Here is a 25,657-nt window from a genome sequence, read left to right as displayed (position 1 = left end):
CTATTTACTCGACTCAGACAAAACCAGTCATAAGTAAGTCAAAGGAGGGTTTCGCAATCTAAATAAGGTTAAACATACATTAATAAATAAACTACGGTTGAAGAGTTCAAAGGTTTCTGCAAAATTCCATTGGCTCATTACATTAATCAATTGAAATTTATGTTATAATATGATTATGTGGGTACAATATAAAATAAAATATTACGAAACTATGTAAATTTCTATGCTGTTAATAAATAATTGTAAAAAAATGTAAAGATGTTGAAATAAAACCGTATCACAGATTTTATCGCGGTTTTTTATATTATAATTTTAAATTAATCTTTTGTGGGCGAAAAATATATTATAAAAAAACCGCTATAAAATCTGTAAAATATTTTAATGCCTATCATTCGTGTAAACATAAGAAATGATTATGTAAAGATGTTGATCTTATTATTTTTTAGCTATAAGGCATAAACCGTATTAATAAATAGGTTGTATTGGATTAATTAACTAGTAGTTATAGGCAATTTTATACCGGAAAAGTGCATAGAAAGGCTTTTAAGCCAGGATAACTGTTACATGCGACCGCGGCCGTGACAAAAGCTTATTTATTTAGCAATGCTCAAATATTTTATATTATTTTTCTTTCTTGTATACCAAATCGGCTCTTGAGCCGATATGGCCGATTACTTAATGCTAAGCGCAACGCCTGCCTATAAAAATAGCAAATGCCTCCTAACACTTTGAAAATTGTACTGAGTATTGCTTGCAACGAGTACTGAGCACATTGTACCTAAGTTTAGTAACAATTCGTATAGCATCGCATCACACAGCACTCATTATCCTAAGATATCCAATTTATTAATGATTCCCATAATCTCAAGTGGTCACTAGCTACAAGCTCTTTCAAGGCATAATACAAAACAATTAGCGTACAAGAATAAGGAGTTAGTATCTTTTATTGCAAAATACTTTAATCTAAATAAGGGCAGCCGACATTAGTAGGCTGGTGGGTGAAGAAGCACTATAAGGTAGTGTTTACTTTCACAGATATTTCCATTTTATTTCTTTTTAAAACATAAGCTCTTCAATGGCATATAAACAGCACATCAAGTGACATTGCTCTGTTTTTATAAAACAATCACGTAGTGCACAATTTTCTCTATTACCAAATAAACACAAACCGCTCAAGGTACTATGTGAAATAGGTCACTGAATTAAATAAAAAAAATATGTATTGCACAACAGATTCGGCTCATTGATTAACATGTAACATTCGGTGTTGAACGTTTCGGTCAGTCGCTTCCTTGTCGGCCCGCGTCTTCGTACTACTGGTCATGTAATTGTAATTACGTCAAATTGCGTGTTCAAAATGACATAAGACTATTACAGTTAGCGTCTTTACAAATGCAGTACGCGCGGTGCGCGCAAAGACTCCAAATAAGACCTAATCTACGCCTTCGTCTTACAAATTAGCATCGCGTTGGCGAAGTGTACTAAATTAAAAGGCACAAATTGTACCTCCGTAGTGTTCATTCATTTTGCCTTATGCACGGCAGGCATGGACTATAGTCTATACAACACAATACTGTGTGGACATTTTCTTATACTGGTATTTTACGCATAAGAACTATACCTATATAAGTACAATATTTAGATATAAATATTATGAGGTGTTATAGTATCTAGACTCTAGAATGTTCATTGCGGACCGGATTATAGAGACGATACGATTAGACCGGATATGGATTTGCACTTTTGTCAATTTTCGCTGGTTTTTTCATATAATGCCGGTTATCATGGGACGGTGCATACTTGCGCTATTTTAGACGATACTATACGACTACTTTTCATTAGGATTACCAAAAATAAGTTAAATAACAATATTGGAAATAAAGCGGTTTTTATACTTATTATTATTTTCTCCCGACGTTTCGAAGACTTTGCAGCTTTCATGGTCACGGGGGGGACTGAGGTGTCGTTCATCCGTAAAGTCAATGTTACAATATCTACCTACATTCTACAAATATACAACTTTTTAAAATTTTAGCTGTTGACGGTCCGATCTACGCAGAATGAACTCACAGTGTCTTGAGGTCTGGCAGCCGGTCTTTTGGGATCCGATTTAATTAAATGTAGAATAGGATCCCAGGCTTGTGCAAGCTTCCAACCATCTTCCCTATTGAAATTTGAGTGTTTTTTAATTTCCACAGCCTCGCGAATCATCCTAGGCAGGAATCGGTGTTCTTTGGCCAGGATTTGTGATTTGTCTAATCGCAAATAAATGATTGGAGTCTCCTTCAGAATGTTCAGCGACTGCAGACTTCGTAGAGCGTCGGTGTTTCACGTCAGCTATATGTTCTTTTACGCGGGTCCCTATATTTCTTTTTGTTTGTCCTATATAAGAGAGGCCACAGTTGCAGTCAATCTTGTATACACCCGGTCTTTGCAGAGGTATATGGCACTTGACAGGTGGTGGTAAACATAAGAAATCATTAAATAATAATACTACCTATACTATACTACCTGAAAAATTAATGTGGGTCATTTTGTTTGCCTCATTTTCATAGGTCATCATTCGTTAAGCATAAAATCATTTTACGTGCGAATTGATAGCAATCAGGGTACTTTTTTTGGTCCCGAACAATATTCAACCTCATGCGGGGCGGCACAAACTTAGTGGTCTATAAGTATATATTTAGCGCTGTATAATATGATAGAACATAGGCATTGTAATATTATTTTAAGTAAAAACACTTATATAAATATTTTATTTGTTTTTGTGGTGTTGCATATTTTGACACTTTTCATGGATATTTAAGGCATATATCATACGTATTGCCACTTGCCATGCATTTTACAGGCTTTTTAAGTTGCATATAGCTCGGTCTCTAATCATTCACTATTAGTATCCTAAAACACCAATGTTTAGGTACATATTTCATAATTAAATATTTATATATTTATGTGATTAAGACTATCCCACACACATTGAGTGGTCACAATTTGAACCATGATGAAAATTCTATATGAAAATTTCTCAGAACCTCACCACGAACGACCTTCTAACCTTATTTAACACCATGTACATAATTTGAGTAAATTAATATACATGAATTTAGATATGAATGTGACCTCGTTGCTTTTTATTTACAATTAGGGAATGTAATCTTGCGATATTTTAGACTTAGCCAAGACCTTGCTAAATCGTAGTCAGTCTTGTCAGATCTCGATCTTTACAAAATTTTACGTTAAAACGTATGCAAATGCTATTAATTCCATTTGAAAATGTATGTTATGACTTATGTTTTTATTTTTTATATGTCCATATAATGTCTTATTTCAAAATAAAATGACTATGTATATAGGTATATTATATTTTACCATCAGGTTATAATAATATCAGTCCTAAAATTTTATTATACTACTATAATCACTTTCTTTAAGTAGATGACCTTGTTAAATCAGCTTTCCGCAACAATAATTAGTTTAAGAATTGTTATTATTAGTTAATATCATGTAAAAGTAATAGGACATAATAAAATTAAATTGAACTTCTCAAATTGAAAAAACAATAGTAATTAACTGGTACCTATATGAGAGTTGCCTTTTTAATCTAATAAGTGGTTGGTTTAAATTTATCAAACAGATGAAACTTTTGTCAGACTGGGTTTCAATGGAAAAATCTATTTCTGAAGTTGGCAATGAATTTCAAGAGTTTCATCTGTGTAACGATTTTTGATTTTTACGCCAAATATAGGTAGTGTAGGCCCTGCGGCTGATAATGATCATACAAATCCCTGTTTTTTTAATAAACACCTTTAATAAATTCTTTGCAGAATTTGTTCAGCGATTGGCCTATTTATTGCCTGTGATTTTTGCAGCTTCTCATGAACGCAAATATTTTTTCCAGGCGCGGAGAGACCACAACATGAAATGTTAGACATCGAAATAAAACTAGTTTACAGATTTTATCGCGGTTTTTTATATTTTAATTTTCTCCCGACATTTCAGACTTTGCAGGCTTCATGGACACGAGGCGGACTAGGTAATAGTCGTCCAAAAAGTCATAGTGACAATATTTACCTCCGAGTGATGAAGGGTCCATATAACCCGATTCCTGTCTGCTTTCCTTTCAGAAATAATATAAAATCTAATTATCATTGGAACAGCTTGCAAACCGCATTTATGCATATTAGTAGTACCTATTTGTTGTGTCGAGTTCCGTTTCAAGAAATGTCACCGTACGCCACTACTACCTACATTTTACAAGTATACAAAATCAATACAAAATAAAATAAGTTTTAGCTAAATTAGTTGATTTATACGATTACTGTAAAATAAAATTCACTTGAGTCTCGTAAAATATAGATTACTTAAATTGCTTTCCCTAATTACAGTTTATCTGCAAGGGGCATGTATGTAATATAAATAACGTAATAAGGTCCAAAACGTGAACGTTCAAACTTTTTCTGAAAAGGACTATCATATGGGTTGAGTCGCGAACAAAAGCTAATTTACTAGCAATGCAGCTATGCTTAGCTATTAACTACTTACGTTACACGATACTGTCCATGGTGAAGTCTCACCATCATAAATATACTGTTTATATCTAAATCATTATTTTAACCTCACTCGGCAAGTGGCCTCTTGGTCTAGGGGTATGATTCCTGCTTTGGGTGCAGGAGGTCCCGGGTTCAAATCCCGGAGGGGCCCTTTTTTAATTTATTTTAAAAGTTTTTTTTATTTATTGGCTAATAAGTACTAATTAATTTCGTTGAACAAAACTACCATATTACTATGAGTTTAAACACAAATATTACCATGCACAACTATTGTATAGTGGAAGCATATTTTACGGCCAGTATATTTATTATATATGCCTATCGCAAATAGACTGATAAATTATTGATTTTCATTTATTTAAACAAGTTTTAAAATTTAAAAAAATTAACTATAATCAAATATTATGCAAAAATATACGTCGTAGTGTGTAAAATGATAAAAGTGCCATCTATCTCTAACATATCGAAGTAATTTCTAAACTAACAGTTGTAAGCTATACAATTATAAAATTAAAAATGAATACACAAGCTCCTACAGTGACATCTATGAACTAATATAAATAATATTTCACAAAATAGTTATCGTAATAATCATCGTTGTGCCATACTACTTTGGCATTACCAAAAGATGTCGCCCTAAACGCTAAACAGCTGTTTTATGATTTTGTTTAATACATTTGTTGCTAACTTCATGTAAATCAAAGAACCAATAGACACGACGGAAAAAATTGAGCTTACTTACCCATAGTAAAATTTTCCCTGTTTTTAAGGACTATTCATAATTTTATCAAATATATTTTTTGTAGTTAAAATTATTTAATCTTGGAATTTATGTAATATTATATTATGTGATATTCATAACCCTATTTCAGTGTTGTAATCGGACTAGAATTATCTAAATAATTAATTTATCGACTCGAATTTGCTCTTGTAATAAGCTTGGATGTTAATTTTGTGTATAATAGGTTATTATACACGGCATACTCGTGACGAGTAAATAATTTTAAAAAATATTATCGTGTTTTCTATCGTAAGGTTTTTATTATTAAAATTGTTCAAAGGTAAACTTGAAACCTAGCTAGCAACACTGCATTCGTGTTCGATTTCGTGAGTGAGTTGTGTTGTGTCTAACTATTTGGAGCAATTTATTTTGTTGTATATTTTTCTAACCAGTAATCCCTGCGTAATATCTTTCGCCTACGTTGTATTGAGTGCTTTAAAATACATGTTTGCAATCTTAATAGTGCAACAAAGACATTTTGTGAGTTCCATTGACTATTTTTACAAAGGATAAACTGCGGATTTCTTTTCCGTGCACATTTCTCCACGGAAATCTTTGTATTTTACGTAACGTGAGTATTACTTAATTTGTATTTTATATCAGAATCATGAAATTATCCAACGTTTTATGGTTAAATATCTTTTATATCCCCGAAGTAGAGGTCAGTATATTTTCGTGCGGAAGATATTCTTGCAATCAAAATTTATTCGCCGACAAAACGAGTCACCTAACACTTAAAAATTTTTGATTTTTAAATTCTGTATAAAAATTTACCATGACAGCTGTCATCAGCTGGTTTTATTTACGTTTTCCCATCTTGGCATGAAAATATCACAATGGCGTGTGGAGCGTGCATAATATTTGTTGCAAAATAACACTGAATTTCATACCTACTGGAATAATTATGCTGGGAAACACCATTACTGTAGTAGAAAGATATCAAAATATTACTGATCTGGGTTGAAATCATTACATAAAATTATAATTTGTTCATGACATGTATCATAATATGATATGCAAGGTGTAAGTCAATCAGTTTTTAATATTTTTAACATGATGGGATGTCTATGAAGCAATCAAGGTGTTATTTTGTTCATTTAATTTTTATTTCATGTGCATTATTTGGGTACATATGACTGGGATGATATGACTACTTTTCAGTTTTGTAACACCACACCACAAACACAAACTGCTTAAAATAGAAGGTTCACATAATATGTTTATATAAAACAAGAACCTGTTAAAAAGACATTTATGAATATTCAAACCAAGTTATAAAAATGGCTGTTGAAATATTTTTAAATTTTGATTTACCTCACGAAAGGCCATCACAGATTTTGTTATTCTTGTTTATCCACAATAGTACCTTTTACAAATATTATTTCTCATCAAACTGGAGCATTAATTACATATGCAAAGAGAATGTAAATCTGATTCACAATATGGTAACATTTATGTTATTTGTCATTTGATACTTTTAGAGGGATGCTTAGCAATTGGCATGTATAATGCTTTTAACCATAAAAAGTATCAGAAAAATTTAACATCTGACAAGACGTTAAAGAACACATATTATAAGATGTTATTGAATAATTTAAGTAAAAATAAAATATTTCTACTAATATCAACAAAATATGGTGTTAAACCTACTTCAGACACATAAAATGTTCCATGTAAAATTTTCTGAATATTGACCATATTTTTGCTGTCCCTAATAAGGCCTATTGCCAACTACAATGCTGGGTTTATTGCATAGGTTTTGTTTTTATTATACATGAGTTGTGTATATCATAATCATATATAGTTAGTTATCAGCTTCATCTATAACAAGTTACTATGCAATGTCTGTAAGGTTGAGTACATTGACAATAAGTCTGCGCTAACAAATTGTAGTGTTGGTGTCTTGTGCTTAAATAAATTTACATACACATTAACAGGATACACTTATTTAGACAAAGCTCTTTAAAGCACAAATTGTAAATACATGACTAAGAAATAGCATAATATATTATAAGGTGAATATACTCATAGATGGACTTTTATGTGCCTCTTACTCTTTCTGTTTTATTAATGTTTGGAACAATCAAAATTCTTTCCTAGCACCTCAGTTACAAAAATTACATCGACCTGCTTTTTTATGTTTAGACTTAATATTATGTATCCTGTTTGTAGCATGTTACAACAGCACCGCATCATTTAAATGAGCCATAAATACGGTATACATAAATGGCATTCAATCAAAAATGATTCACTATAAAGGCAATAAAGTAATGTTGGCATCACACATTGTTGTAAGAGTAACAATCATAGTAGGTCAGGTTATTCTTTCATAGTTCATACTAGAGTGTTTTAACAGTAATTATCTATTAGTAGTATACTTATGTTATCTAAATATGTATGAAAAAATAATTATGTCGCTTTATCTTTAATTTGTCACACATACAAAAATAGGTAATGTAAATACTCAGCTATGTGCCAGCCAGCCATGTTTAAAACTTAAACTTTGTAACATATATACTAATCATTGGGCTTGTAAAAAAAATCGTCGTTATTTATTTTTGTGTCCGCTGTTTTTTAGGTAGAATATAAGATATATTACAAGCTAATAAGCTGGACATTTTACCAGCTTCAACAAAACATTTTATCCAACCATAATAAAAAAAAACTGAAATGATATTTGAACTGTATAATTAGTAACGTTAACGCGAAAATCGTTATCAGAAACCTTTTAAAGATATCTATTCACATAAGAGGATCAAACTATAACCGTGCTATGAGCGTCTCAGGCTCGGAAAGAAACACAATATGGACTACTATGGCCACTAAAACTTATCAAATCATATAGCCATGCATTACGGTTTTAGTGATTATAGCATCGTCGCGTGCCATGCACGGGGCGTAGCGACGGTCCGTGCATGACACGCGACAGTGTTGGTCGGTGACGGAACGGTGTAGTGCGTATGGTCTTATACTTTTCAATACAAAAAGGTTTTTTTGTACCACAAGTTCCTAGCATGGTCACTGATTGAATCGGTGTAGTGGGCCAACTTCTAGAGACGAGTTAAACTTAAAACAACTAATTATTTTTCATTGAAATACATTTGCGTCAGAAAGATTATCATATCGTAAATTTAGGTCAAATTTAATAATTAACTATAATACGTTTATTAGGTTATCAAAGAGATCTCTTCCTCCTCCAGAGTCGTTGCAGTTGCTACGTGGGGGGGTCCCCAGCCCCCATAAGTAGGTACCAAAAATATAAATCTGATCTGATGTGGAGTTATTTTGGTCAGCTAAATAATGCCAAAATTTGTAAATATTATGATGGTCCTCCAACAGGTCGACGTCGAGATCCTTGGGGGCCTATGTTCAGCAGTGGACTTCTTGTGGCTGAGATGATGATGATGATGATGGTCCTCATTGTAAAAGCTATCATTGATAAATTTGAGGCCCATTATTCCACTTTTATTGCAGATGTTTTATAATTTAAATATACATGAGTGCCTATTTAAACTGTAATGCCTTTATTGTTTCTTTTACAAAATTTTATTTAGTAAATTTCAAGCATTTTAAATCCATTATGCAAATTAAGAAGTACACAACGGTGAAACAAATATAAATTAATATACCTACCTATCGCAAAATTTGGAAAGCTATTTCTAATTACAAACCAAACATTGATGCGTATAATATAGTATGAATTATTGCACGCAGTACGCAGTCTTGACCCAGATGATTGAATCCAGTTCATGCTAATTCACTTACTAACTAATCATTAGGGCTGTTATTACCATATTAACAGACAGGATGTTCCCATTCACCCCTCAGACGCTGTTTAATTTCATAATATTAGGTACGTAATGAGTTTAGATTTAGTTTATTACATACCTGCATTCAACTTCACAATATTAAATCAAATGTTTTCCTCAGAAGTATAGGAAAATCGTGAAATAATAGATATTACCGACGTGGTAGAATCATAATATTTATATATGATAAGCTAATGCAATAATTGTCATATATTATTATGCTACCTTTACATCTGGGTTTATTTCGTGACCCAGATAAACATCGTATAACGAGCGAATAAAGTGCCTTTCACAGGATTATTGTTTGTATTATAATTGAAGAAATTAATTCATTATAATTAATGTAAAATTATTTATTATATGACAAAATATTTCCTTTTTACACAATGTAGTCGTGGTTACATTAGTTATTGCTTTAATTTGGTGTCAGGTTTTCGAATTACGTGCAATTAGCCAAGATAACTATATAAAAATGTATGTTAATTGTAGGTATTTATAAAAACAAATATATATAAAGGTTTAATAATCACTATATTATAGTAAGTTTAAGTATAGTCTCCATTGTAGAACATATTATATCGGCTTGCCATCAGAGATATGGTTTGATATTCAACGATAAATAAATAAATGTATGATTTGCGGCTGTGTGGAGCGGCCGGGGCTCGGGTGCGGTCATAACCGTACCTTGATGCAATGGAGTTGCGCAAACGCAACTATTGCCCTGCATTTAGCTAGCCAACTATGGATTTTTAAACTTTCCAACTAGAACTGTAATGGGTACTGGCTATTAATACTTGTATTAAGACCCTAAGAACGAGTTCTAGTCTAATATACGTGTTTTAATTATCCAGCTTCGAATATAGATTACGCAAAGCTACAAGCTATGAGGAAATAGTGAAGTGAATACATAAATTACATGGATTTTATATTTACTAAATGATAAAAGAAGATATTATGCTTCGCTATCTTATTCATAATTGAACGGATTGCTTGACAAGATTGCAAGTTGACGAAATTGTTGTCTCTAAATAACGGACAAAAAGCTATTATAAAATAATGAACATAATATCTAGTCCTATCCATTTCATAGTGACATTTTATTCAAGGTCTCGTAATGTACAAGAAATACGAGCATTCTCCGTGCATGAAAGTTGTATACAATAACAAGGCCGCTCAAGTCGGGTACTGCATAAACACTAAACGAAGATCGAGTTGTAAGCTATCTGGATCTATTGACCTTTCCTTTGTTGCGACAATCTATTTGACATACCTTTAACAACACGAACTCTGAACACTTTATAACCTTAGTTACAGACACATTCATGCTTTAGGTAATAAATACGGATCCTATACGATATGGCCATATTGGAGGTAATATTTTAGTCCTAATATTTTATGTTATGTGAGCTATATAATTGTGCATATTCATATAAGTTTGTGTTTCATCGCATTATTATCCACATAAACACGCTACATAAAAATGCCCTATTTAGCTATACTCTCATACACGAAATAAGGCCCCTGACTATAATTTGGGTAACTACAATATAACAGATAATTACATCAAAGTAATTTATAGAGCTTGTGTTACGTTTGTCATGTCAGAATCGCTAAGGCTTCTGACTTACCAATTAAAGCCGGTTAATCATAATGATGGCGATCGTTGGTTTACTGAGACGCGAAAGCTCTAGAATTTTTTGTCATTATGCGGGCATCTATTCAAAACGTGAATGCGCCAATCGGTGCTGTATTGCGACAGCGTATTCATGGTCGCCACTAGGATAAAATTCAAAATCATTAATATTTTTTATAAACACCTAACCTCGGTTATCGCACCATATATTTAATTAATGTACGACATGGTTTCATTCACTTCCCTTGAATCGCGTATATAATTACTTTTATTATTGGGAGTATCCAGCTTCAGTGTACGTTGCGCAACGTACTGTTTTAGGTTTTTAATTGTGCTTTTATTTTCGTCTACAGCAGCGCTTGATTACACATTCATGATTTTAAATTAAAGTACAGACGAGAACGGCTCTTTATATTTTTGGCTATGAGTTTTATGCACGCGTTCAAAGCAAGTCAGTAATGTACTCGAAATGTTTTGGAATGATGACAATTTTCCTGTCGATATTTGATGATAATGACCCATGAAACACAACATAAAAGGAACGTGAAATAGTGTAACGACGCAAGCACCTAACAATGCGCCAAAAGACGTAACTGACTTAAGAACAATGTTGGCGATAATGTGACGTTATGACACAAAGCACTCACATCAGCTGGCAAACAAGTTGAGATTGATGAGCGTCGAACAAAAGCAAACGATATTCGATAAATACATCGGTTTATATCTCTATCTCATGCACGTGTTACATATTTTTGCTTGCTAAACGTTTTGTATCATATAAGGCCTTGACATTATTAATTGAACTAAAGAACATTCTGATAATATGGTTTAGAACTTGTATGATCAATAATAATCGCAATAAATGGGGCACAAAGGATTTGATTTAATATTTAAAACACAAAGCATACGAGATCATGAACTGTGTTTTAGTTCAGAAAACGTGAAACAAACAACATTATATGCATCATCTGGATGTGTTCTCAATTACCTTCAATGAGCTAAACGGTCCTTAAATGTACGCACATGAACCACACCTACATGTAAACTGCTCATTATATTGATACATGAAAGTGGTCTATCCCAACAACTACATTTAAGCAAAAATCACCCTTAAATAATACATCAGTATCAAATAGAAGCAATAAAATGGTTATCGGACCTTAAATATTAATTATTCAATGTAGGACCGCTGTTTGACGCCTTGAAAGTTACTCGTAAACAAGGACTAAGCCAAGCTGATTCTTTATATGAACGTATGAGTCTGGAAACTTTGAAGAGTAATATACTGGAACGACGTTCATTGTATAGACTCTTTTAACTGGCTGGTACACGTATTATGTAATCCCACTTCTTAAAGCGTCGCGTATATCTTCAGCAGAGGAAAACTAACAGACCGTAGCTATTCATATCAACAGCTTGGAGCACAATGGGTTGGACAAGGACAGACCGAGCACAATGCAATCATATGAAACTATTTGGTATGCCTTTTCATTGTCTATACGGTCCGCATTGTTCACTTTACAGACGACAACATCAGGAAAATCGATAAAAGTAATACCACGATGCTTAATAAAGGTCGCCGCTAACGGTTTGAATAGTTGGCTGTTGTAGAAACTTTTTTCTCATCTGTTATGCAAGATCTACGACATGCAATAACTACGAACAAGGACAGTAAAGAATAGAACCTAGGAGTATACAACGCTCACTTCACATGATATTCTTTAGATATGTAACGTTGTTTTTACGTGGCTTATATGAACTGAACTACATTTTCAAGATCGTTTATCGATTGTTCAATCATAACGTGGCCATTACGGCGCATGGATCCAATCTTGAACATATGACGCCTGTAGCGTGGAAAATCTTTCTCTTATCGGTATTAGATGCATTCATAAACGTTAAGAAAATCGTAGCTGAATTATAACCGATTAATAACTTTGAAATAATACTGAATTAAGTAACTAGTATTAGACTGAATGCACTGCTCTAAACAACAATAAAAAAAATGTATTTTTGTTTTTTCTCTTTATCACGTACTTGTAATCTATACCTTAAGGTTATAGCTTAAGGTCCATTTTCATACATTTTGTTTCACCTTTAATCTGGGTAACTAAACAAGTATTGACAAGTAAAGAATTTAAATTTACGTCTAGTTAGTGATTAGTTCTCGCAGTTGAAAGAAAAACGTAAAAATAATTAATATGCATGGATATTTCGGCCTTTAAAATTTAATACGACGAAATTTTAAAGGCCGAAATATCCATTCATAGTACCTGTCTGTCAAGTACGCACAGGAATAATATTTTGGACCCTTCGCAACTGTAAGTCAACTTATTTTGATAGACAGCGTTCACATTTTGCTGTCTCTGTCAAGATTTAAACAAAGTACAAAGCACCGAGATTTAAAGGGTCTGAGACACTCTGAAGCATTATGCAGTATGCTTGTCATCCTCGTAAAAACGTTAATATAACATGAATTAATATGCCGAATTTTAATGAAAATCAAATTCGCTATCGTATTATGGATGTCAATCAACGTTGGCCCTGAAATGTTATAATCATTCCAAAGTTTTAAATGATTAACTGTGGCCATGACACAGGATTTTTCAAACTTGATTTAATTAAAACAAACTTTAATTGCTAAATGATAATAAACTGAATTTGCTGGTAATAGCCGATGCGTTTAACACACTTTATTAGGTACACGCTTAATATTTAGTTACAAGTATTATAAAGGTAATTTGATGAAATATCGGCTTTAGAGTGCGTGCGGCTAATTTCGGACGGTTTTTCGGTGTGTTGCGAGGAGTCTCGAAAATATTTTTTTTCTCATAAAATATTTAAGCGGTACCAACGTTTTAAACATGTAACCGGTTATTATTAATGCTACTTTATGTGATAATTTAATCATCTTCCAATTCTCTCTGTGTAAGCATAAAAATAGATGATAATATCAGTATAGAAATTTAAAACCCTTAGAAAAGATCGGACCTTCGCGGGGTAAGTTCGGACTCCGTTCTAATAACGCTAAGCTTAAAAATAGATAATAATATCAGTATAGAAATTTAAAACCCTTAGAAAAGATCGGACCTTCGCGGGGGAAGTTCGGACTCCGTTTCAATAACGCTTCTAATGCTAGTATGATAAGGTCCACAAAATCAAACAGAAGTCTCAAATATGTTAAGAAGAGCGAAATCCACCTTTTTTGTTTCAATGCACATAGCTCACCCGTTCTTGGTCGTAGCATTAACTGTGGTATATAGGGTGGGGCAAAAAGAGACAGCGTAGCCGCCTACATAGCTTAAACTAAAAAATAGCCATAGATTCGTGGTATTTTTTCGTTACCTTATTTAAAATAGCGATTAAACACGTTGCTTTGCCACTAATTTACTAAATGTATAAAATATGCTAATAATGTAATATTGCCAACTTTGGTGATGGAAAAGCCTATTTATCGTGAGCAAATTAGTAGACCGCAACTCGTTTATAGGTGCGTGTCGAGAGACGACAAGGTCGCAATTTATCTTTTCGCTTCCAGTATTTGCTTATTTTGTATAACAACCATGTAACGTGATTCCTAAAGTAGGATATAATTAATATGATATATTACTTATGTAAGCAAATTTTTATTGCGGGAGATATATTGTAGAATAAATGCAGGTGCCACATGGGCACGTTGCGATACAACGCTGTGCCGTGACACATCGCGCCGCTATGATGTTTATTTATAAAGAAATGTCTACAGGGTGTCATTGAGGTTTTTTACAAACCGATGCGTGGCCGATCCGCACCGTGCTCGTGCGTCCAAGGGCCGAGGGTCGCCGCGACGACCTTGCAAGGTCATTGACGCTATCCGCCATCGAATTTCGCGAGGGTGTTTTAGACGCTATAGCCCACAACTGCTGCCGCATAATGACTTTTCTGTTTATTCGTAGAAAATCAAATTGATTAAGTACATTTATGAATGACTAATTCTTGAGCTGTATGTGTAATAATACAAAATCAGCCATAATAATAAAGCAAAGAAATGGACTACTTACTTGATCCTATTATGGATACCTAATAAAATTTCGAACATAAATATTTTCAATAGAGTTGATTTTCTAACATACAAAGTTCTAACCATATGCTGCTGAACGCTCAAAAATTAATTCTTGCATGCTATTCTCATCTCTGTTTGAGTTGGTACTGTTATTATTATCAATAGTAAAGTGCGAATGCATGTTGGAGCCATTCCTCGCTAGATCTGCCCCGAGCCTTAACATGCTGTTCTAGTCCTAATTTAAGGGAAGTCCAAATACATTATCACTTTCCCGTACATAATAGAACGGGACACCGCAGTAAGCTTTTAGGCCATAGCAATTTTGAACTAAATATAATTCCAACAGAGCATACGCTTATGACAAATGTAATAACGACCCGACCTTGATGTCTGTCACGTTATCAATTTCCGGAATTAAAAACATATAAAAACTTGTTTGGGCCACTAGTTGGCCAGTGTAAATGGCATAAACACCGACCGCATATTTTGAAAGTAAAAAATCAGAATACACTTCATTGGTTCTGTAATAATAATACATCACGGCTGTGAAAAAATAGCATTAAATTACTGAAACTGGATTACCAGTACTAATAATATTTCAAGGTTATACACTCAGTGCAAGTGCTTCAATTAAGAGTTAATTGGAATCGAAGAACTTACCTGTGAGTAAAGTTCGATTATACAATTGCCGCTATACGGTCCGAAGATGAGTTTCTTCCCAATACTCAATTCATAATATAGCATTCAAATACTATAATAACATGAGTATTTACCCCATGCTGAAAAACAATAAATCAAATTGGTACGAACTTAATGAAATTAATTACAGGAACATTAGAGGGCAGGAAGTGTCTAACATGCGCATGCGTTCCGTTTCTTTAAAATTATCTGACAGGACCAGGTCTACCTTAGCAATTCCTCATAATCAAGGACAGCGGCTATATAATTGCAATATATTCGGCAAATATAATCAAAATCGTCTCATTGAGCTTACATCGACTATTATGTACGTGAAGCAAACATTACTAAATCTGTGACATTGGGTCCAATTCCCACGTCAGGCAATCAAAATTTGTGCTTGTATTTTGTTTCGAAACACACACGTGAGTTACTCGGATGGACTTTATGGTTAGGGCTGTCATCTTCTAATTTGTCGATACCAGAAAAAAATTTAACAAACACCGGACATTTAGGCGAAATTGCCAAATTGGTGATTTTTTTCTCAAGACGTTACATATAAAAATAATTTTATTATAATTATTATGTAATTATCTTTGCGATTTTTTCGTAGTATAACTTTTAATGAATCAGGATTCTCTTGCCAAATAAAGTGTCAGGTTAAAACCCGTCGGTCCTATGACACTTCCACTGCCTCCGGAGGCCTCACAAACTAGGACAATTTGGAAATTCTGGACGGAAAGCAGCCCTATTTATAACCATAGAATCCCCCTTATCACTATATATGCATGGTACGCGAATAAGTTCTTCAAAACGTGTACGCGCTAGTTTAGACTTGTCACTTCAAGGGTACAGAAGTTAATTATTAAGTTATTAATGATAGAATGTATTTTCATTCGTAATCATGGTAGGTATCGCGGGTTGCAACATCATACTGAACTCATTTAGATTCATGAAACTTGACTTTCTTGTTCCACATTAAATTCATTCAATTTATTTGCGACGCCACATCATAATATTGCACTGACATTTGATATTGGGAATTTTATACGTTACCAATCACCAACAGCATAGTTGTTGTATGGTTAAATATGCTTACATTTGTTTTAATAATAAACCCCCATAAGCATACCTACCAATGCCGCGCATTAAAAGTTTATCGATAATTTTCGAAGTAATATGTCTCTAATTCTCATCGTATTACTTTTGCGCATGACTCCTCCCACACTAACAAGTCTACCGCATATACATGGAAATCGGCCAAAACTATCATATTGATTTCAACCGAAATGAATTTAGTCATCTCGCAACATATACATTTGTTACGCGTATGGTATAAACACAACTTTCACAATAAACTTTCTTTATAAGACATTTAAAAAACCTAACGAATAATTATTTAATGATTCGTAGAATTTATTTATTGCTTTAGAGAATCGGTGAAATTTCCCTAATATCGGTGTATAGCATTAATGCCGTTTACGCACATGCTTAAATAAACAATAGCAACTATAATATGACGTACGTTGTTCCAAATTAAATTTATCATTAATTATATCGCATGTATACAAGTATTTATACATGTAATTATGTTAGTATTGAAGTGCATAAAAATGCTCCGATTCTATCGTGCCCGCGGCTCGCGAGTGCAGCAGTTTGGTAATTTAGCTCAACAGCTGCGTAATGCGGCAGTGTACATTGTACGGAGGTCATTCTCAGAAGCTGAACTGATAAACGTTTAATTGACCTCTTTTGTACATGTATTGCTAAATGAATTTAATTTATTGTTTCTATTGTTCGTTTAAATTGTATTATTGAGTATCGATTACATAAAGTCATAATAAATTTAAATCTATTTAGGTACCTTTATAAATTACGCATTGTGTACTTATTATAAACAATATAAGTATGTTAATTTACCTGTTCAGTATGCCCATGGTTTAAAACAGTTTCAAATTACAAGTTTCCAGGTATTTTAACTTTAACTTATTTTTATTCCGGACTTGCAGTATGCTTTGTTAGTGTCGCCTAACTCGTTGTATGCTCTACATATCTACAGTACATAATTTTAGTCCTTACTCGCATTGCATAAGGACCATATTTCAGAGTGATTTGCGTTTTCTATTGTTCGGTTGTAGAAAGTGCAGCACGAAGTTGGCCCACGACGGGCATACTAATCGCGTCCGTTCTGCGTATAGATCCCACGAAATTAAATGTTTCTCCTCTTTTTGGCCATTGACTAAACAAGTGCGGGGCTTCTATGGTGTTATTTACATTGCAAACCAAAATTGTCTACGCTAACGACGAAAATGAACTTAAGTGTTGTCGGTTTGAGAATGCGCTGCGTTGAATTGAATAGTTTTGATACTCAAATCTGTTACCCTGATTTATAGGAAGATATAAAACGCTTCATTGTTGCAATCAGATTCATTACTTAGAAAGCTGATAATGTGTAGATTTTATTCGCGACTGGTTAACGTTAGCTATTTTTATAAGACATACTTTATTAGCATGGGCAGTAAATGATGTTTATTGTTCATTTATACTCTCATTCAAATTAATTACTAGAAAGATAGTTTTTATATGCCAATAGTATCACTAGATAAAACTCCAGCGGATCTGTTTTGTGTTGTCATTAAATAACAATAGATGTAATTTTGTTCTTCGCAAAAAACGCAAAAATGTACTGTTTTATAACATTCACACTTTCCCTTGAATACACCGGACGGCCGGCGCGATTTCTAATCGATTTCATACTTTTGATTCAATTGTTTACTTGAGTTAGTTAATGAATGTAGTAAACAAACACAGTCCACTACATTATTTAATGATCATGAGTTACTATCAACAGAAGCAGTAGACTCAATGGCTTTCAAACATATAAAAACAGTTCATCCGTTTGGGAGATACGATACCATAGAAAAATACATTAAACTCGTAACACCTATCTTATAGCCTCGGGGGTGAAATATATTAAATCAGAATGAAGAATTGTGTTATAAACATAACCATATTTTGAATTTCCTTTGGGACATACATAAATATACCTATTTCCTAGAATGTTTATTCGCAAAATAGACAACGATTTAATCCTGCACACCTCACGTACCAACTGTCAGACAAGTTAAACGGAACATTATAGTGTATTTTCGTTTTTGTTCCGAATTCATCGAAGTATTAATTAATATGTATAATTTGCTTTATGAATTAAGCGGTAAATATGGGTCGCATGCGCTCGTGGAACTAGTTGCGCTCAATGTGCGTTGCGTCATTTAACCCCGGAGACGGTAATTGTGCTGTTTTTATTGTTTACTGGAAATAGTCTGCTGCGCTTGCGCACCAATTTTGATATACTTACAGTTAACGTCCCTCTATGCTTCACGATTCCTTGTTATTGTTTGATGTTACTCATGCTTATCGTAACTTAGGTACTTCTTCCAAAAAATGTACATAAATGAAAATGTTTTTATGTTTGTTAGAAGTAAACGCAAAAAAAAATTGAAGGGTTATGGATGAAATTTGGCAGACAGGAAAACTATGTCTTGGATTAGCACACATACTTTTTAAGCCAGCAATTTCCTCTTATGGGATTTAAGATTTTTTTTACATAGATGTGATGAGTTTACAGTGATTAAGTAAGTAACTTTTGTAGCAAGAAGAGCTTTCCACACGAGCAAAACCATGAGCAACACCCAGTATTAAATAAAATCTAAAATTAAAAACTAAGAAGGTTTTAGGACAAATAACACCCCATACGATAGAAATGGTTGAAAATAATATTTTTAAAGTATTGTTGATGATACGATATAAAAACCAAGCGTTTCTGGTACCAAATCCGATAGAATATTTATTGTGTACCTAATTAAATAAAACATCTTAGGTGTTTGCCTCCGTCAAAAGAAAACCAATCAATATTACACGTGGTAAACCTTCTCACATAAATAAAATGACAACATAGTTAAATATCTAAAGTCCATCTTCCACTTTTTATAGAACATAATATTGTTATTTGGAACATAATTGTGTATGATTAAAAAATCCTATTCGGATGATTCGTGGAAAGTATTTAATTTCCTCTTTCACTCAGATTAAAAGGCGAAAATCATTTGTAAAAGCCACGCACAATCCGTGCTACGTAGCAAGCTCAAGGTTTGGGCTCGGCCGCGATGAGTCAGTCAGGACTTTGCCATTTTTATTTCGTTGTATTTGTCGTAATAAAACTCTTTGTATAGTCGTGCGGCATAACATTTACACATATTAGCATAACATATTGCAATTATAGACTTGTTTTCGATATCTTATCTTTTATATTGTTTCTTTATCCACAAAAACCACTAAAGTTTGTACGCTTCGGTAGATATTAACCTTACAAATGTAAGTGTTCGTGTTAATATTGTAGAAGCGTGTATAATTCTTTAAACATAAAACAATAGGGTTTTTAATTTTAAAAATGTGATGTCATTGACCCGTAGGTGACTTTGTATGATTGGGCATTGAGCTGTTCGACACCTTACAAATGTAATTGCTAACGCATTTAGACGCAGCTGTAAAGGATCGTTGGCAAATTGCGCAATAGGTTGGTGATTCAGTTCAAGCGAGAGAGACGAACGTGCGCGATTGTGACCCACCATCAGGTCGATCACCCTCCTCACTAGTTCGATTTCTTTCTAGACGTGATACATCTTTAATTTTCTTATCTTATTTTACTAACAATGTATTTAAATGAGCAAATCTTATTAGACCTTGACATTATCTTCTAGCGCATCGGTTAACCATGGCTCACATGTTGTATAAAGGCCGTACAAGCGGATGTTAATACGTTCATACATCACACCTTATTATCAAATGAGTAGACTAAGCAGCTCAGTTAACCAACGATAATAGTTAACTAAGCTTAATTTCAGACAATTCTATTCTAGGGCAACGCACGTGCTTTTTCTAATGTTAATATATTTTTAATTTGCGCCTTTTATAATAAAACGCACACTCACGGTTTTAGCCCTAACACGTTCTCTCGAGATCAATGTGGTTATTATACATTCTTTATCAATAAGATCTATTTTGATGCAGTTAGCTTTACATGTGAATAATGTTATCAAAGATGCTACTTTTGAATGAGAAAGAATTGGAATAATAATTTTATTGTCGTCGAAAAGTTTTTTGTACGCCACACGATTCGCCGGCTTGGGTGTCTTAAATCTTTAGCAGGTAGCTATATTAAAGTTCCCTTTTGTCTTTTATAACTGTATACTCCACGATGTAATCATAAATCCCTTTATGCATCCAATTCAGCTGCATTCCAAGTCTTAGTAGCACCGTCTGCTCTTTGATTTTATCGTTCGCCATTTGCTCGATAAAGTTCAATATCAAAATTAGAAACATTATTTATTATGAGCGTTCAAAATCCATATGAATTAGCCTCATTTACTCAAATGGCGTATTTTTCAACGCCAACCTTTATACATTATGGCCTTTCCACTTTTTTAAAATAAAAACTTAACTCTTTTCGGATTATAGTCTACAAAAGTGAAAGCTACTCTAACACTATCCTCAAAACGGATAATATGTATGTGGGCCACAACACGTATCCGCATCGTCGCCGTTTAAACGGGGCCAAACTTGTATTCATATAGCAGTACACAATTCACTAAATTAATTTATTCCGTATAAAGCGCGAGTGCATGCATTCATTCACTTTGAATTTAGAGCTTTACATTTAGCCCATTCTTAAATTGTACAATTCTAACTTTTTCTCTAATCAGTGGAGAATACATTGGTGGTTCTCAAGTCATCGAATCGTACAATGGAAATTAATTGGAAACGAAAGCAATTCCGTTAAGTAGGTTTATTTTGTATTGAAATATAATCAAGGAAATATTGTATTTCCTTTATTGCTCTAATTGTATTGCAAAGATTTGTAAAGCAAGTATTCTGTATAATAAAGATATTTTTATAAACTTATGGAATCTTGGCGGCTTTATTGTCTGCGCTGGAACTGAAACACTTGATAAGTTACATATTTTGGTAACATACGACAACGTTAAAAAACAAGATAAAATTATTATGTGTGACGTCCCACTAACTGTTTACAAATTATTAATGCTTTTGTTTGTTTTATGATAAATATGAGGCACGTTACGGGTATGTTTCAACACATTTTAGTACCATTTGTCAGAATATTATAAAGTTACCATTTAAACATTTTAATGTCAAACACCGATAGCTTAATATTTTAGATGTAAGTACCTATTCACATAATCTGACAATTTTGTAACAGCCAGTCTCAGTCAATAGTCGTAAAGTGTGACACCGAAATGTTCTTTATTTAAGTACGTAAATAACATGTATTTATTATTTACATGCCAATGATTCATGCCCATAACTCGCAGACCATAGCCAAATTACATTTCCTTTGACAACTTATTTAGTTTTTTTCTCTGCTAATTGCTAAAGCTGAATATATTTATTTTATTGAATAATACTTGATTTGCAAATAACAATTAAAATATTATTTGTTACAGAATCGGGAATGCAAATAAAGCTATTTGTGAATAAATCGTCGTGGTAAAGGTAAATATGCTTTTGAGTGTTAGCATCTACATTATCTCTCGATGCAACTTGCAGACAAAGTAAACGAACGCACCCAAAGAACACATGTGAATTAAATATTCTAGGTTTATTGTAAATCTAAGATTACTTTACAGTTCAGGTTAAAAATTATGAATATCTACATTAATTAAAACCATTTTTGAATCTCTTATAATAAGTTCTTCAGCAAAATGTTTGTTTATATTTTCCGAATGTTCTATTGAAAAATACTTTGTAGATGATGTCATTGTATCTTAAATTTCATTCATTTGTTTATGGGAGTACACTTGTTCTGAGAACACATTCAGTATACACACTTCATTGCCCTTATCATATGAGATGTTTTCCATTACACAATGGTTGCATTAGCGTGTAGAGAGGAAGACAAACAGCACGCGCACTCGAAACTAGATGGCGCGACCACCTTACATGACGTTTTGTAATATTAGCTAATGGCTTTTGAAAATAATAACCGCTGGAGCATTAGTTGCGGATTTTCAAAGTAATTTATATATAATATTGTGTAGGTCAGTAGTAAGTTTATGTTTAGGTGCTTATTGTTCGGCATGGTGTTTTTTTATTCCACTACGTAACCTATAACAAAGCCGCATCCGTTCTTGTCGAACTTCTAGTGAGTCATCATTAAACGTAAATGTTTGTCTGGATGGAACCGGTTGGTCCTCCGTTCGATCGTTCATTGCCACTACGTTCAACCTCTGTTCCCAGCTAGCTCGATTCCTTCTCACATAAACAAGTACAAATGCAAATTTCATTACTCTAAGATCACGTCATGATTTTTAATAATTCATAAAATTCCTTTACAGAAACGTATATATTGCAATTCCTATGTAATAACAAATAGACAATAAAGCCAATGTCAAGATGTTGTATTGAGTTATTGAATTAAAGTGTTGATGAAATCTACGCGCATTTTATTAATGCTGTGATCTCATTCATTATATTTCAATCGACGACCTTTACCTGGTTCACAATGTTTATGTTTCGGGCCTGGGTAGTGTGTATAATGAGATCTAGTTAACGATCATTCTATTTGCTATACGAACATTATTTTCATATAAATTACATGTTGACAACTAAGTAAGATACGGTATAACCGTCAGGCATATGCTATAATCGATAGAATATTGATATCTATCTATACATATTAACAAAGTCACCTTTTCTGTCTGTCTGTATGTTATCGATTTTATCAAAATTTACTGATCCTATGTTTATGAAATTTGGTATGGAGATAGTTTAAGATTAAAGGCTACTTTCCAACCGGGAATATATATACTTACTGGGACTTTTATCTAAGTAACTGACACTTGTGCAGAACAAACGATCAGTTTCTTCGCTGGCAGTATTAGTCAAAGTTACTGTTACATTTGCCTACATTATGACGTTTATTTTGTGGCAACTTTGAGATGAGTTAGTTAACGCTTGGCATTTATGTGTGGTAGATGTTATGATTACTGTTCCAAATGAACTGACTGTTAATAACCCATTGTAAAAAAAATATATTTTTGGCCCGGAATTAAATACGATACCCACTGACCGGTCCAATGACTGGTTGCTGCTGAGTGAAGTGACTTTAGTTATGTGGCTTGTATTGCATGACGAATATGATATTTATCGTGGAGATATGACAAAATCGCCAAGGTATGTATATGAGTTCTAACTCTTGACATTTTACAACAGTCTAAAGGTTATGATTTCTGAACTCTACGATATAATAAAAATGTAATCAAAGCTTTCAATAATAGCGTACGTACCTACTCAAGTGTATTTTTCTTCTTAAATTGACTATTTTGATGGCTTTAATGTTTCGATCGATAATAAATCAGGGTGTGGACAGCGTCGCCCACATAGCTCGTGGCCTCGGAGCCTTTCCCTCAGTGACGCGGACACAACATTCGGAGACGCATATAAATATAATATAAACTCAGTAGATTTTTTCCTCTAATGTTTTTGTTTACTTATCTATTTATATAGCACATTGCTTGTTTGACACGGAAGCAAACACCCGGCAAAGAAATTTTATATCCAATAAGTAAATTAAATAAAACAATGAGATTTTAGACAAGGCTAAAATTTCGCATACATCTTTGAAGACTTGCTCATTTGTATAGAATATTATCTAAGTTCTAGCAATAATTACTTATAGTTCTAACTGCCCTGTTAGTTACTAAGTCGCACCTAAAGCTATTTTAGTAGTTTAAATTAATGGCCATAACATCAAACGGGTCTACACACGTAACCCTATGCAAACGTGATCCGACGTTTTTTAAATGCGGTAAAGTCAAACGTTTTACATAAAAAAGAATGCGTAATCATATTTCTGTAAAAGTAATTTAAGGTCCCCAGCCCCCAGCAAAAGGGCGCGCTGTTCGTATTTTAGGAAGCTATCTATTCGAAATTTATGTTACACTAGATTTGCTCACGGCTTTGCCCGCGTGAAAGAGTTTTACGGGATAAAAGTCCCTCTATTTATTTTCTACTACAATGTCCTATATGTATAATACATTGTCCTTCCCAGTGTCTCAAACTATCCGAAATCCGATGTGTAGATAATATGTCATGAAACGATATGCCATCTTTTTTTGATTATTGATTTTTTTTTTTATTAAGTGCATATAATTTTATTAATTTCAAAATGTTATGTCACTGAAATTTTTGATTTCGTGTATCTCCTCCTAAATAAAAAACACATCATTTGAATTTGCGACCTACACTATTAAATAGAACATTTCAGTAGTTTTAATTTTCAAAAACAACTACATTTTATTTTTTGAAGACATGATTCCTAAAACCGCCTTAATATAACGCCCGAATACATCAATCACCTTTACTGCGTGTTATACTTGAAGCGCGTCGTCAGTTCGTTTAAAAATACGTTAACTAAGGTAATTAAATAAATATATAATACTAGCGGGTACAATATACCGGTAGTAGGTGAATGAAGTTTTAGCAATGCGATGGCCATACTGCGAGCGTTTTATAGCTCACGAGTTTGTAGTTTACTAGCTAATAGTTTGATAATTCAGTTTTGCCACTGCACCGTACCGATAACTATATTGTAGTTTTAAGTTTGCCGTTCTGTCAAACAATAAACAGCAGCTGAGTTAGAAAATGTCCTGATTTTAGCTCTTATTATCTTGGCTATATAGTTTCATAGTTTAATCTAACACTACCAACTGCGGACTAATAATTCCTAATTCAAGTTGGTAAATGATATTTACAATTTACAGGCAAGACTAAGATACATTCTTGCGCTACTTTATCAAATATTATACAAATTGTTTTATAATTTGTAACTCTTCTACGAAGTAGTTTGAGTACATAGAAGTTAATTCCCTCGTGGTACAATTAGTTACTTGGTTATAGCCGCACTGTGACAGCCACCCAAAACGGCGAGTTTGATTGCCTTAATAAGGTAATACCTATATGCCTTACCTCCTCCAAAATAAATTGAGTATTAGTATACTGAAAAAGCGGCGATAGCCTAGTTGGGTGTGGAACGGACTGCCAAGACGAATGTCCGCAGGTTCTAATTCCAAGGGCACACACTTCAGA

The 25,657-nt window shown here is 33.3% G+C and overlaps 1 protein-coding gene and 1 non-coding gene across 2 annotated transcripts in view; both read left to right on the top strand.

Annotated features, from left to right (window-relative positions):
• The first annotated feature begins 4,629 nt into the window (after nt 1-4,629).
• Trnap-ugg lies at nt 4,630-4,701 on the top strand. The gene has a single exon. It is a non-coding gene; the product is annotated as a tRNA-Pro (tRNA).
• Nucleotides 4,702-5,629: 928 nt separating this feature from the next.
• The window catches only part of LOC115445430 (solute carrier organic anion transporter family member 5A1), a gene marked incomplete at its 3' end in the record, with an annotated part of 33,738 nt that continues 13,710 nt past the window's right edge, over nt 5,630-25,657 (top strand). Inside the window, 2 exon segments of the mRNA XM_037442835.1 lie at nt 5,630-5,902; nt 22,015-22,063.

This window comes from Manduca sexta, chromosome 25 (assembly GCF_014839805.1).
Source record: "Manduca sexta isolate Smith_Timp_Sample1 chromosome 25, JHU_Msex_v1.0, whole genome shotgun sequence".
NCBI classification, from domain to species: Eukaryota; Metazoa; Arthropoda; class Insecta; order Lepidoptera; family Sphingidae; genus Manduca; species Manduca sexta.
Note: the sequence above shows the minus strand (reverse complement) of the source record. Positions and strands in the feature narration are given on the sequence as shown.